Below are 10,040 nucleotides of genomic sequence, written 5' to 3'. Positions count from 1 at the left end.
TGTGCTGGGGCCAACCTGGGGAGGACCCCACAGGCTTGCTCTTCCCACTGCTGCAGAAGCAGCTGAACACAACGAGTTTTTCAGTTTGCATTATGTAGAGTGGAAAAGTCAACCATAAAGATCATTCAATTTTTAAATGGGTTATTCCTCAGGATAAAAACAGTTCCAAAAAATAATTTCCGAGAAGTTCAACATATTCTTCCTTCCAGGTGCCTGGCATGTGATGGAATGTTGTTAAAATAAGTTCTGGCCCATCAGCATGCCAGACAGAAACTGGAAGTAAGCTGTTACAGGTCCCCAAAGGCTCTGTCACAACCCTAAGGAGAAGACATAACTTTCACTGTCCCAAAGTGGTTATGTTTAAAAAAAAAAAAAAAACAAAAAAAAACAGGCACAGGTGGAACATTTTAAATTACAGACTTTCAATGCAGGGGCAGTGGGGGCAGGGGGGGGTGTCCCCCAACTACCCCCAAATGTTTCAGCTATATATAGTGACTTACCAAAGTGACTCCTCACAAGTACCTACAAGGCGAATGACAGGCAACTGACCGATGAGGAAGGTATTCGGACTGCTTAACAAAACCAACACAACTTAGAATCTTTATTATTAAGAAGAGAAAACCATTTATTAAACACTCGCCAGGCACCAAACCCTCTAGGCACTGTCACACGATCTACTCATCACACGGCTGCCAAACTCAGTGCAGAAACTGAGGCTGAGTAAGTCACCTAAGGTCATACAGCACCAGAAACTGGATTCCAACCAGGTCTGACATCAAAGCCCACCCCAGCTTGCTGCAATGCTTCAGAACCTAAGCTTTGTGATGATCAATAAACTACATGCTTAACAATGTTTACACATCTCTGTTAGAATTCAGGGAAAGGTTTTTTTTTTGTTTTTTTGTTTTCTTTAGTTTTATGCTTTTATTAACACAATATGACGTGCACAACAAGCTGTCTATTCATTTTCTTCACTGCGCAGCCTGGCATTGGGATTGGTGACTCTGATTGCCAGCTGGGCTGCTCTTTCCACAATAGCTTTGCGGTTCTTGGAGGAGACGTTTTGAGCAAACTCTGCACAGTTAGATTTGCTACACATCAGCAGCACTTCAACTCCTTGACGTTGTGCACTAGGAACTTCCTGAAGCCACTGGGCAACATGTGCTTTGTCTTCTTGTTGCTGCGTAACCAATGTTGGGCATCAAGATCTGGCCCTTGAATCTTCTGTGCACCGTATTGTCAATGCCTCTTGGCTTCTGCCAGTTGTGCTTAATTTTGACATATCGGTCTGACTGGTGCCGGATGAACTTCTTGGTCCTCCTTTTAACGATCTTGGGCTTCACCAAAGGTCTGAGGGCAGCCATGATGCCCAGTAACAGATGGCTGCCACCTCCGCAGGCAGCGCCGAAGAAGAGAGCCCAGGGAAAGGTTTTTAAAAATAACATACACAAGGGGAAAAAATGATACAGGTTCTGGAGGCAGGCTGCCCAGGGTTCAAATCTTGGCTCCTCCACTTGCAAGCTGTGTGACCTTGGACTCCTTTAGCTCCCCTGTGCCCATATTTCCATGCATTAAAATGGTAGCCATAACAGACCCTATCTCCTAAGGCAAATAAAGCATTTTGGTGTTGTTGTTCTTGTTTTAAGATTTTATTATTTATTTGACAGAGAGAGAGAGACAGGGTGAGAGGGAACACACACAGGGGGAGTGTGAAAGGGAGAAGCAGGCTTCCCACTGAGCAGGAAGCCTGGTGAGGATTAGATCCCTGCACCCTGGGAGCATAACCTCAGCTGAACAACTGAGCCACCCAGGTGCCCACAAATAAAACATTGAGAATCATTCCTGGCATGAGTTAAACCTCAGAAGGTGTGGGCTGGTGTTACTTCTTGCTGGCCACTAGATAGAGTCAGCAGCCTCAGGCCCACTGTTTTAGCAACTCATTTGCATAAACAAAGCCCAGGCTCATCCACTTTGTGCTTACCCTATGGTTTCTTCCTGTCACTAACATCTCTCCTCACTCCTGCTCTGTGGCACTAAGCTCTGGGCCTCAACTTCCCATCTGTCAAATGAGGTGAGGAGCCCAGCTGATCTATCTGAGGTTCTTCCAGCTGGGCAACCTAGGGTTCTTGGTAACTCAGGGCCCAGAAATTTCAGAACCATCCTAACACAAACATTACCAAATGACACTCACTCAATTTCCTCAAATCTTCTCTTCCGTGTTATGTATAAATGCTTATTTTCATGGCAAATCTTCTCCAAGATCCCAGAGCTCCATGAGCACCCAGAATAGGCTGGGCAGGCATCCCCAGTGCTGAGGCTGGGGACATGATGGTCAGAAGCTCTGACCTCCAGGGGAGATGGATTCCAAATCAAGCTGCTCTGATAAGCAGGTCTTCCCTGTTAGAGAGGATTTCAACAGAGCACAGTTAAGAGGAAGTGCAGGTAAGAAACTCAGAACTTGGCCCACCGGACAGAGGGCAGTAGGACAGTGGGCAGGAGGGGTGACAGAGGGATTGAGAGGAATGGCACGATCAACAGAGGCCAGCCAAGGCAGCCCTGATGCTCAATGTGAGAGGGTGGGCTGGGGATACACTGTGAAAATGGCTTCAAAGGCAGGAAGCAAGCCCAGCTCAGCACAAAGCAAAGTCCTGAGCAGGAACCTTCTGGGACCAGGTTGGACACTAAGGTGAGCTGATAATGGCTGTGGCACCCAGTGCAGTCTGAATCTCACCCATGCCTCTCACAGGCTGGGTGACCCCGGACCAGTTATGCTATGTCCTTTAATGTTTCCTAAAGGGTATATTCACTCCATAACCCTGAGCCATGTTCTCATTTCGGTTAGTGTGGGAGGCCGCAATAAGGCTTGAGACGAGAACCAAACCAGAACCTGACTTGTGCTTCCTTTAAAGTCCAAATAACCTAACAAAAGGTTTAGGACGGGAAAAGTTCAGTAGCACTGGGAAAGAGTCTGTGCTATGTGTTGTGCGCACGTCTACGTGACTTCCCACACGCTTACTAAACAAATGAGAACAATTCGGTTGGGCTAAAAAGTTCGTTGCTGCCTTAGTACAGCTCATAAATTACTTTCAGGTTTGCTGTATTTGTACTGGCATCAGCCATTTGGCATCATGAGGAACCATAGTTGCTTAACTAAACACAGATGTAATGTCACTATATATATGGCCTTAATGCTTTGAATAAACTTAGCACTGTTGGACATCCTCCTCAGTGCTCCTCCTGTCCCCCATCTCTTTGCTTCTCGATTTCTTTTCTTCACCCTCTTACCCTCATGTTCCTGGTTGATTTGTTGCGCCGGCCACAACAGGTGAGGATCTGATGGTGCCCACAATCTACTGAGATCCAATATATACTACTAGGACAGCCTGGAGGGGGGTGGGCAACCCAGGCTGGACAGGGAGTTAAGAAGGAGTCAGGAAGGGCGCCTGGGTGGCTCAGTGAGTTAAGCCGCTGCCTTCGGCTCAGGTCATGATCTCAGGGTCCTGGGATCGAGTCCCGCATCAGGCTCTCTGCTCAGCAGGGAACCTGCTTCCTCCTCTCTCTCTCTCCGCCTGCCTCTCTGCCTACTTGTGATCTCTCTCTGTCAAATAAATAAAATAAAATAAAAAATCTTAAAAAAAAAAGGAGTCAGGAAGAAGTCATTCCCACACCTGAGGCATGGGTTGGTACTGACCAGAGACACTGGGCAAGAGACAGTGTCCTAGGACTGCTGTAAGACTAGCCGGGTCCAGGCAAAGCACCTGAGTGGGTAGATGTAACCCATCTGTAAAAGGTGGATGGGGGGTGGTGGTTGCAGCTGGTTGAGCATCTGACTCTTTGTTTTGGCACAGGTCCATTCACCTGGCCCATTCACCTGTGCCTGCATGTGTTCCGTGGTGTGCTCTTTATCTCTCTCTCTCTCTCTCAAATAAATAAATCTAAAAAAAAAAAAAAAAAAGGAAGTCAGGAAGGATCAGGAGACCTGCTGTTAAGGTCCCAAAGACTCCACCCTCCTCAACTAGCCTCCGGAAATAAAGTAAGTGGATGCCCAGGAGCCTCCTGGACACAAAACTTTCCAAAGCAAAGCTTTCAATTTCATACTTGAGAAAAGGTTGCTGTGCAAATTCAAGACAAAAAAGCCAGCCAGGGTGGGGTGGGTTTGGATGGGGTTGGTCCTGTAGGGCTCTGGCCACTAAATGCCCACTGCCCAAGCCAGGAGCCTGGAGTCTGTGCAGCCAGTGCTTCCTGAGGCTTCCACATCATGGCCTCGCCCTGAAGTTTCCTCCTGGAAGCTCCTTACCCAGGGAGGCTACCTGTGAGCAGCCCCTCACACACACCCCAGCTTCTGCCCCTCCATCCAGCTGGAGTGAAGGATCCCCAAGCCTGCTCTCTCTGGTCTCTCCTGCACAGAGAGGAGTATGTGCCCCGGAAAGGAGGGTCCCTGAGGATACCTGAGTCCTTGGCCCGAAGACAGCTGGCTTGAGAATGTGGGGTTTCGGTGCTCTAGGCACAGCAGTTCCTAGAGGAAACAGGGTAGGGAGCTCCAAGGTGGAGGGGAGTCCCGGGAGTCTGGGATGGCAGATGCCAGTGGCCCCCTAGTGGAAGGGTTTCAGTGACCCCAGAGGTGAGACGGGCCAGGGGTCAGGCCTGGAGGTGTACAAGGACCTGTGGGGTAGGGGGCCGGAGATGGAAGTGAACCCAGGGTGGTTTCAGGCCCAAAGTAGAGGTGTGGGGGTGGGGTGGGGGGAAGGGGTCCATGGGCCAGAAAGGAATGGTATCCTGGGGCTCCTGGGTAAAAGGCACTTGAGGTGGAGGGGGCCCAGTGGGGCCCAGGCCGCGCAGAGCCAGCTCCTCTCGGGCTGGGGAGCCCGGCGATTCTGAGGGACAAAATTTTTCATCAAGTTCTGGAAAAGAAGCCTGTCCGCACAGGCGTCTCTCCGGGGGCCAGAAGAGCCCAGTGGTGCTGGGCCCCTTGATGTCAGTAGGGCCCCACGGGTTCCCTGGATACCGAGAAGTGGAGTGAGGGCTGTGGGGCAAGGGCTGTGGGGCAAGGGCTATGGGGCATAGGAGCACCAGGGCAGCAGGAACCTGTCCGCCAGGCCCCCCTCCCGCTCCCTTGGACGAAGCAGCAGGTAACAGCGGGCAGGAGGGACACAGCCTCCCTCTCTCCCTAGCGCCCCTACCCCTCCCCAGCCCCTCAGTACCTGAGTCAGCAGGGCACTGATGCACTCCCCAGCGCCCTGCCCTGCCAGCCCAGAACCCCTGCCTCCCTGGGAGGCACTACTTGCTCAGTGAGTTCGCTGGGCCCACAGAAAGCGGTGGGCGGGGCAGGCAGTTGAGGGCGAGCTGTGGCGTGTGGGGGGCGGCAAACAGTGGTGCAGGCCTCTGCAGACCCGCGCGCCCTCGCCCAGCCTCCTGTCTGTCCTGTCCAGTGAGGGGCCTGGCTGCGCCCCCTGCCGGCTCCTGCTGCTCTTCTACTGACTCCAGGACCCCAGTCCCCCGCCCAGTCCCAGCCTCCCTGCCCCAGCTTGAGCTCCAGGCTAGGCCCGCTGCCGCTCCTGGGCGGCCGAGCTGCGGCCCTGGTGCAGTGTGGCTGGCCCTTTTCTCTCCCCAGGGCACAGTGGAGCCACGAGGGAAGGCCTGAGCGGATCTTCCGTCTGCTCAGTGCCAGTGGACACTCTCCAGGGGCCTCTCTACCTGGTGGGCTCCACCCATGGCCATCTTGGAACCCCTGGAATCCCCTTCAGAGACCAGGTGAAGCCCTCCTTGGGGAATCCAGGCTCCTGGGACCAAGGCGAGTTGATCTTGTGTACTGCTGTGTTTGTTCCCTGGCCTGGCATGGATTGACAGTTGCTGAATTGATCTATTCTGGGGTCATCAAGGGCAGAGCAAAGAGTTCAGGGCTGGGATCCCCAGGCCTGGGGTCCACACAGGCTTGGAGCCCTCTTGGCTGTCCCTGACAGAATGACCAAAGAGGAACCCTCAGAAACATGGATCTGCCTTGAACTGGCAGAGCATTCAGGGACAGGAAGGGGAATGTCTCCTTCGCAGAGTATCTGGAAGCCTGCAGTGGAAGATGGATTTGTCTGAGCCATGGTCATTAGTGTTGGGCCAAGGAACCCCTGGCTTGCTTCTCCTACCTGCATCCTAGGTCTAAAAGGGTGTCTGGGTGGCTCCCTCAGTGCAGCATCTGTCCAGGGTCCTGGGATCCAGCCCTGCATCTGGCTCCCTGCTCAGTGCAGATCCTGCTTCTCTTTCATCCTCTCCCTCTACTTGTGCTGTCAAATAAAATTAAAAAAAAAAAGTTAAGAGGGGGGACAAAATGGCGCGGAAGTAGGAGGAGGTGTCTTTTCAACTTGTACCCCAAAATGAGCTGATTACCTACCAATCACCCATGAACTCCAATCACCCATGAAATCAGCCTGAGATAAGAATTATACATGTCTGGATCTCTACAGGGGGAGAAGAAGCCAGTGGGCAGGTAAAGCGGAGTGGGAACTGTGAACTGATATCAGAAGATAAACAAAAGGGGGAGGGAGCTACCAGAGGCAACCAGTTGGAAAGTAATATCCCAATACAAGCGAGAGTGCCCTGCGTCTGGGGACCAGCATTAACTCGGAGACTGGTTGAAAGCACTCCAAAAGAGCAAAGCATCTCTGGGGAAATTGTGGGAATCGGGGCGGCTAGGGACAGGGGCTTAAGTCCCTGGTCCCAGGACAGCCTCCCGTGGCGCTGAGGCAGAGAGTGCGGCAGAGAAACCAGCTCTTGGTCCCTAAGCTGCCAGCGCACGGAGAATGCATGGGGTCCGTTTCCTGTGAGGGGATGGGAGCCACACCAGGGGGCAGAATGCAAGAGTCCTGCTATAGAGCCTGAGATACTCCCCTGAGAGAGGTATAAAGGCCCAGCAGGTGCCCTTTGATACACGCCCTTGTTTCAGAGCCTGCACCAAACTCTCGCCCCAGAGAGGTGCGCGAAGGCCCAGCCTGGTGCTCTAGGACCTGTGCCCAGTTCTCAGAGCCTGAGACCCGCGCGCGAACCTCTGCCTTCCCTGAAATTGGTGCGTGCAAGGTGGGCGCTCTTAGACCCAGAAAGACCGGGCACTCCCAGCCCGGGCCAGCGGGAAAATCTCAGTGTGCGATTGCTGCTTGGAACCTCTCTAGCAGTCTAGAGGTGCCCAAAGCTGCTGCTGCCGTGCTTTTGGGTACAAGCAAAAGATCCTCCATCCCCAGGGACAGCGACTTGGAACCTGCTCTGCCAGCGGCCAAGGGGGAACTTATTTGAGCTCTGTAGCCAGACTGAGGCTTCTCTCTGAGAGAGAGGATCAGGGTCCGGTTTGTTTTCCTCTAAAACTACAAAAACCATCAAAAGCGGTCAAAGTGAGAAAAAAAAAAGTGAACAAACAAAAAACCACCAGAGAACAAAAGCCTGAAAAAAAAAAAAGTTTCCTCAGAGCCCACCCCCTTGAGGGGGGCAGTAGGACTTAAGTCAGGGAACATCATTGACTGAAAACCCACATGGCAGGCTCCTTCCCCAGAAAACAAACCAAGAAAGAAAAAAAAAAAAAAAAAAGAGAGAGAGAGGGAGAGAGAAAAAAAGTACTACAAGAGAACTACCACTACTTCATAGGAAAACCTTTATTTTTCATTCATTCCCACGATTCTGGTTCTTTTTTTATATATATATATAGGTAATTTTTTTAACCCCAGCAGGATGGAGGAAGGGGTACATGGCTGAGTGCCTCCCGGGACTGACCCTGTGTGACGCCACCCGGTGCCTGCAGCTGCCCTCTGGAAGGTGTTGCTTTAGCGGCAGAGCCGGAGGGCACCACGCGTGTGTCTGTCTCCAAAGTCCTGGGCACCACATCCCAATGCCTTCCTGAGAAGCAGAATCAAGGACAGTTGCTGATCTTCATTCCTTCGCACCAAAGGTATCTCATACACCATCTTTGGAAGTTGGAGCCAGGGGGCGCCTGGGTGGCTCAGTCAGTTAAGTGTCTTTCTTCAGCCCAGGTCATGATCCCAGGCTCCTGGGATCCAGTCCCACACATTTGCCTCCCTGCTCAGTGGGGAGCCTGCTTCTCCTTCTCCCTCTGCCATTCCCCCAACTTGTGCTTTCTGGCTCTCTGTGTGTCAAATAAGTGAATAAAATCTTTTAAAAAAGTTTGGGCGAGGGGGCGACTGGGTGGCTCAGTTGGTTAAGCCGCTGCCTTTGGCATAGGTCATGATCTCAGGGTCCTGGGATCGAGTCCCGCATCGGGCTCTCTGCTCAGCAGGGAGCCTGCTTCCCTCCCTCTCTCTCTCTGCCTGCCTCTCCATCTACTTGTGATTTCTCTCTGTTAAATAAATAAATAAAATCTTTAAAAAAAAAAAAAGTTTGGGCCAGGGATGCCTGGGTGGCTCAGTTGGTTAAGCTGCTGCCTTCGGCTCGGATCATGATTCCAAGGTCCTGGGATCAAGTTCCACATCGGGCTCCTTGCTCGGCAGGGAGCCTGCTTCTCTTGCTGCCTCTGCCTGCCTCTCTGCCTGCTTGTGTGTACTCTCTCTCTCTATCTCTGGCAAATAAATAAAATCTTTAAAAAAAAAAGTGTGGGCCATACTCTTTAGCCATTCTACTTGCCTGGGGTAATTTGCCACCTCCCTGAATTTACCTGCATCTTTCCCAAAATCTACTTATCTTCCAGCCTTCGTGACCATAATGAGTCTATGAATTTTCAATAGACAGTGTGAACTTACACTTGCTAATATTTGCATAACATGCACCTCTTTCGATCTCAAAGAAAAGCTTCACACCGCAATGGTCTCTAATCTACAATTAGGTTCTGTTCTGGGATCCCACTGGAATTCTATGCGCCTGTCCCCTAAGATCCCATAAATTGTGGTCCAGTTTCCCAGCCAGCCAAGGAAAGCACATGGGAAATCTTGCTGAAGTATGAGTAAGAGCCAACGAAAGGGAACATATTTATCTGCCTCGAATGCTGGGACCTGAGGAAAGCAAGTTTCATTACAGACAAATCAGGAAGGAGGTGCAGATTGCTTTTTATGTCACTCTGGAGTGGAGGTCTGCTCACTCACAGAAGCTCAAAATCTGCACAAAGGACAATGCCCCCCACCCCCAAAGTCAGCTGGGGATTCTCAGGAAAACTTTAATTGAAAGTATTACGGATTCTCCAACTTCCCAAAATGCAGGAGGAACATCTACAAGCAAGACTGTCACCACTTTTAGAAAATTACACTTATTTACCTTTTTTCTTCCTAGAAAATCATCCTCTCTCCCAATCCATGATCTTCTTTTTGTAACAGTTTCCTGAAGAAGGAAACAGGTGTCCTCCCATTTCAGTTCCATCCAAAATAATAAAATAAAAATCTTTAAAATTAAAAAAAAAATTGTGATTTGTTGAGACAGAGCACATAAGCAGAGGGACAAGCAGACTCTCCCACTGAGCAGGAAGCCCGATTTGGGGCTCGATCCCAGGACCCTGAGACCATGACCTGAACGAAGGCAGATGCTTAACCAACTGAGGCACCCAGGAAGCCCCAAAATAATTCAATTTTTAATCACTTTGCCATAGACACTTTTGGGTGGCTTTGAAACACCAGAATATCATTGACTTATCAGTGTCAGCTTCACCATCTCAGAAAAGGACTGGGTGCCTCTCAGAGGCCTCACTCCCCTCCTGACCCAGGTCCCAGCCAAAGGTCCTTCACATTAGAGTATGAGGAACTGAGCGGGATGGGGTGTGGAAGCACCCTGGGGTGGGGTGGGGGACTCTGGGGCCCTCCCACTCCCAACTTCAAAGACAGCACCTGCTTTCCCCTGCCTCATATAGGTACCCTGGGTTTGCCCTCTTTAAGGTTCCTGGTTGCTGCAAAGGTCTGAAAATCTCCTAAGTAGCACAAAAGCCATCATGTGCATTATGGCCACACGGGACAGAGGGAGTTTAAAGGAAGAAAGATAAAGCTCCCCAGAATGAGCCAGCAGCTCTGGGCTTCCCCGCACATCTTTCCTGACCCTCAGAACCCTGGGAAGGAGCCCCTTGGTGCAAA

General features: G+C 51.0%; 1 pseudogene across 1 annotated transcript; it reads right to left on the bottom strand.

Moving 5' to 3' along the window:
- Positions 1-940: 940 nt before the first annotated feature.
- LOC309857173 (large ribosomal subunit protein eL32 pseudogene) lies at positions 941-1,418 on the bottom strand (annotated as a pseudogene). The gene has a single exon. The product of its transcript is annotated as a large ribosomal subunit protein eL32 pseudogene (transcript).
- Positions 1,419-10,040: the final 8,622 nt, after the last annotated feature.

The sequence above is a fragment of the Mustela nivalis genome, assembly GCF_964662115.1.
Source record: "Mustela nivalis genome assembly, contig: HAP1_SCAFFOLD_456, whole genome shotgun sequence".
Classification (NCBI taxonomy): Eukaryota; Metazoa; Chordata; class Mammalia; order Carnivora; family Mustelidae; genus Mustela; species Mustela nivalis.
This window is presented reverse-complemented; position numbering and strand designations above follow the sequence as displayed.